General features: G+C 46.1%; 1 long non-coding RNA gene across 1 annotated transcript in view; it reads left to right on the plus strand.

Moving 5' to 3' along the window:
- The window catches only part of LOC109312793, a 10,634-nt gene extending 6,110 nt beyond the window's left edge, over positions 1-4,524 (plus strand). Inside the window, exon 2 of the long non-coding RNA XR_002101907.1 lies at positions 4,062-4,524. This is a non-coding gene — a long non-coding RNA (uncharacterized LOC109312793). The remainder of the gene's footprint in view (positions 1-4,061) is intronic.
- Positions 4,525-5,168: the final 644 nt, after the last annotated feature.

Raw genomic sequence — 5,168 nt, forward strand, 5'->3', positions numbered from 1 at the left:
GAGGGGAGGGGGCGCGGGAGGAATGCAGGGAATCAGGTCGGGGCGAGGGGGAAGGGCTCCGGGAGAGCTTCCATCCTGTTGTTGCATAAACTTGTTAAAAGAGCCCTCCTCTGCGAGGGCAGCGCACACAGGGCAGCAGTGTGCGGGAGGAGGCCAGACCTGCGCCCTGGCTGCACAACCAATTGGAGCGGAAAGTGAAATCAGATGGTTTTAAGTTTTCAGAGGGTTTTTTTTTTTCTTCAGGGGGACTTTTTGAGTCATTGCATTTAGTGCTGGATTCATAGGAAGATCGCTCACGCTTCGCTTTGACTTGGGTGGTTTGGGGGAGCAGGGCCAGGAGGCGCAGGTTTGGGATGTCCCCCCCACCCCAAACCTGGTGGTGCTGCGCTGGAGGTGGGGGTGCGATAAACCCGCCCCGTGCAGATGCAGTTTGCGCTTTGCTCGGGGGCCGGCAGGGTGCTGGGCCTGCGCCGGGAGGGTGCCTCCCTCTTCGTGGCCGGGGAGGGACATTTTGGAGTGCCCCAAGGCCAGCCCCACGTGCTCAGCATCAGGGCTAGGGCACTTTACGGCATTTTGTTTGCTTTACTATATTTACTGCAAGGCGGGAGCTCAGCATTTCCAAGGTGATAGGCTTCAGCCCTAGCTTGCTCCTACGGTTAGTACCACAGTGTCTTTTTTTTTCCATCAGACAGCAGAGTGCTGGTAAACACCATGCAGAAAAGCCATATTGTGGGGTTACAAAGTCTAGGCTGTCTAAGGAGCTCTGTCATTCCTTTTAATGGAGCTCACTGACGCAGATCTGGCTTCTGCCAGCCGAGGAAATGTTGCTGCTGAGAAAAGGGTTATTGAAACCCACAAACTAAATATTTTAAGCGAGAATCAAATGGCAGGACATTCTGGAGTGTAATCCCCTCTGATTTCAGGAGAAGGGCAATGTATTGATAAATGACTGTGGGTGACAGCGAATCCCCCAGCTCAGTGGGCGAAAGCTGCTTGGGAAGCTAGTGTTTTCAGAGAGGATTACAAACCCGCGCTCTGGAGTCTCTTGCACACCTGGACAGGTTGACTCTTGCATGGAAGCAAGAATCCCCTTTTTTCTGGGAGGATTTGTACAGGCTTGCTAGATAGGCTTACGGAGTGGGGCTGGAATGCCAAGAATTTTTTTCTTTTAAAGAAAAAGAGAGAATTAAGAAGACAACCCTCCCCAGTTTTAAAACAATGATCTTTAAAAAATCAAATAGGATGTAAAACTCTAAGCGAAATCTCAACATTACAGCTGCTGCCACAGCATTTGGTTTGACCTTTGGTAACAGTGTCAATTCCTTTGCAGAAAACAGATTGTAGGCTACACATATATACCTGGTAGAGCAAGATGGCTTTTTAAAACTGTCTAGCTCCTCTAGCTATTGAAGTACATATGGACAGGGAAATAGGATTGGGCGTGTAGCTATAGCTTGTAAGGTTGCAGCTGGTTCAACAATAAAAATGTGCTTCCTAGACTGGCACCTTAACCAGGAAAAATGAAACAAAAAAGTAATGGATGTAAATAAGGAACTGGATCCCTAAACTAAATCAGGGTATCCAGGGTCTGGTCTAGTACTTAAGTAGGAGACCTCTGAGCTCTGGAAACCAGTGCACTACTTTATTTAGCCCAGAGCTCCATAATAGGGTCAGTTTAGTCTACTCTATCTATTAACATCAAGAATGAGTGGCTTAAAAATACTGCAGTGACTCCAGCACAGTCATGCAAGTCAAAACTCCAAAATGTTGCCTTTATTGAGCAGCATTTAAAGTGTCATTTCCATACTAGTCCTGGTGACATTTCCATTTAGTTTCTATAAATGTGATTAAAGGCGAGAGAGGTTTCTAAACATATCTAGAGACGCTCAGCCTCTTAGAATATAAATAGAATGCATTTCATAATCTTGTGTTTAAATGTTTATTTTAAAATAACCCCCATATACATTCCAGGGAAGCATTCCTGCAATGGGGAAGGGATCAACACAGGCTTTGCATATTGTTTGCAAATGGTGTGAATATTATTGGGTATCGATTCAGTCTTTATTTTTCTGTCTTGCAAGAGGGGGGAGAGGAGGGTGTAGGAGTCCAGTACAAATACACCATCACAGAGACCCTGGAGTGTACTTGGACAGTTGAAGATAAGGAAATTCTTGAGACACATCTAAGCATTGAGGGCAGACCCAGCAGCGTAAAAACAGAGTAACAGAACGGTGCATTTTCTCAGACCTTAAGTTGTAGTTGAAATTCATAACTGTGTCCCTTACTCTTTCATGTCAGTTGTAGATTTTATAATAATATCACAGGTCAAAATTGTGTAGAAACTGTTGAATTCTGATTTTTTTTTTTCTGGTTTGCTGTTTCAAGAGTAACACCACCTGAAGTTGTGAATTGTGACTTTACAGTTCAAAGTCACCAGTGGGAACAGTGTTTGAGCCACTGGAGAGGTTAAAAGGGTGAAGGGTGGGGGCTTTTAAGTCTTATTTGAAATAACATACAGGCTGAAGAGAGGAAAAAGACTTGATAAATATAAACAAAATAGAAACTGGAGTTATTGGACTACAGTAGATGGAAAGGTAAGGCCAAGACTAGCTCTTGTCTTTTAAAAAACTGCTTTAACCCTAACTAAAGATCTAGCTGCCAGAGACTGTTGAAAAGCAGACTGGCAGGATTAAAACAGAGAACTTGCCAAGGTAACAAAAATACCAAAGTTTGGTAAAACCATTCTGATCTGCTTACAACACCCTTCTGTGAACATGGCCTTTTAATTACCGTGAGCAAAGGTTACTACAAATAAATAATACAGAAAAGAAGATTCCTATCAGCTTTCAACAAACAGGACAAACTGAACTACATGTTGTTTTTGTTTATCAGTCCATTAAAAAAACTAAACAATTAATGCAGCCTCTGCCCTATTCCCACTTCTGTGCAAGTGTCTTTGGTTTTTAGTTTCTGTTGGCGAGTGAGCCAACATCAAAGGGGATAGAGAGCTGTCTCACACCAGCATGCCAAACGCCAGGGATCTCTAATGGCAAAGACCAGATCAATGTGGAATGCATAAATTAGCCAGGAATCCATGAATTAGGGGATTGTCTCTCCATTGCACTTTTATTTAATCTGCTGGAAAGCAGGCTGAGGAAAGAGAAGCTTAAAGTGTCAAAATCGTGAATTGGTTTGGGATGGCCTGGGAATAAAGTTTCCTTCCTCCTCGCTCTAGTTTTTCAAGTGTTACTAGATGACAAATACAGTGGGGCAGGTTTACTTAATAGTCCAGTTCGAGTAGAGCAGGTTTACTTAGATAGAGGAGCTCCCACTCCCAGAGAAGATGGATGAGTTCTGGCTCTTCTCTTCGATTTGGTCTTTCTGGTCACCAAAGCGTTCAGAACTAAAAAAGTCACAACATTGATGGGAGAAGGTTGGTGTCTTCCAGACATGCATAGAAAGAGGATGGGAAATTATGGCTCCTAGGTAAAGGCACACATGTTTTTGAAGCAGGTTGAATGTAACTAGGTAATCTGTGCATGTTAATCTGAGGAGCCAGCTCTGGAGATCTTGTTTCACTTTCTAATTATTGTCGTGTATTGAATGCCCTTATTTCCAATGAAGGAGAGGTGTTTTAAAACCCTGTGCCCTATCAGCAGAACAGCCCTAGAAAGGAAGTTGTACAAGGGCCTCCAATCATGTTACTAATGAGTTCAAAATATATAACTAGTAATAAAATAAGTAGGAGAAAGTTCCAGCCTCTCCAAGTAAGACAGTGGATCCAGCCTGCGCATTAAAGAAGGAGAGAAAATCCAGATTGAAGGAAGGAATATGGGGCTGGGGGAGAGATACCCAAACCTGGATAAAACCCACGTTGTAATGAAATGCTTGTCACTGGAAAAAAGGAGAACCTATGGCTAGATTCCATTTTCTATAGCAGAGGTAACCTCAAGAGATGCAACTCATGGCCATTTGCCTTTCTTCCTTCCCTGCGATAAGTAACTGTACTTTTGATAGGGGGTGCACTATTTTCTAACTTTTTACCCCTTACACATTTGCAGACTAATGGACGTCCAGTCACCTGCTGCAGGAAGCATAATCCAGCTTCATAACCTTAAGGATAAGACCCTATCAATATTGCCTCTGCTTTTGTGATCAGGGTAGTAGTGCAATATTGCTTATAGGGTCTTTTCTTTGGAGGGTATTCTTCATGGAGAGAAGAAAAGCAGCAGCAGAACAGCCATGCTGGTCACCTTAGGACAAAAGTTGTGCAATTACAAACAGTGCTAGACAGGCAAATCAATTTGTGCAAATGTGTTATTGTGAACATCCCTGTTCATGTGACAAAGAACTGCTCACTGATGCTCTTCCGAATATCCATGCTGCCCTGACAAGTAACTGTGTGCATAGATGCTCTTGTGATGACTCAAGTTGTAAAGGGGTGTATTTTTGATGTTATGACGCAGGATGCAAAACAGCCTTGTATTAAAAAAGCACAAACAGTTGTACTTGCTTGAAACTGGAGTAACCCCTCCTGTCTGTATTTTTAAACAGTGCCAGGCACTGGATGTTTGAAGGGAGCCTACTTTATGTAAGGATGTAAACACCCGGCCAGGGATGGTTGGATGTATCTGGTCACCTTTGCTGTTTGTGTCCCCGATTGTAGCCTGGAAGCCAACATGTTCTGTGAACCAGGGTTTGGGGTAAAGCTTCTGGCCCTCCAGTCCCACGAAGCTGATACAAACAAAGCGCCTGTGTCTGATTAGCAAACGAAGATCGATGCGCTGGGGCCTGGGCGCCCAGGCAGCCTGGCCTGCGCGGAGGCTGCTGCGCTGCGGGCGGAGAAAGCAGCGCGGGGTGCGCGGCTGCCCGCCCCCCAGGTGCGGGGCCCTGGCTCCGGGCCGGGGCTGATCGCGCGCGGGACGCCGAGGTATGTGGGGGGGCCGTGGGAGCGAGGGGCCGGGGCTCGGGTTCCTCTTTGTAAGCGATCGGCGGCAGGAGGAGGGAGGGGTTGACAGAAGCCTGAAATGGCGGAGTGGGTGGCCCGCGCCGCTATGTTCAGGTGGTCCCTGGCGCTGCGCTGGGGCCCCGGAGGCCCAGGAGAAGGGCCTGGGGGGAGGGGACGCGCGCGGATTAGAGCGCGGCGGGGCGGCCCGGGCCCGGGGCCT

Source organism: Crocodylus porosus, unplaced genomic scaffold (assembly GCF_001723895.1).
Source record: "Crocodylus porosus isolate Cpor-Errol unplaced genomic scaffold, CroPor_comp1, whole genome shotgun sequence".
NCBI classification, from domain to species: domain Eukaryota; kingdom Metazoa; phylum Chordata; order Crocodylia; family Crocodylidae; genus Crocodylus; species Crocodylus porosus.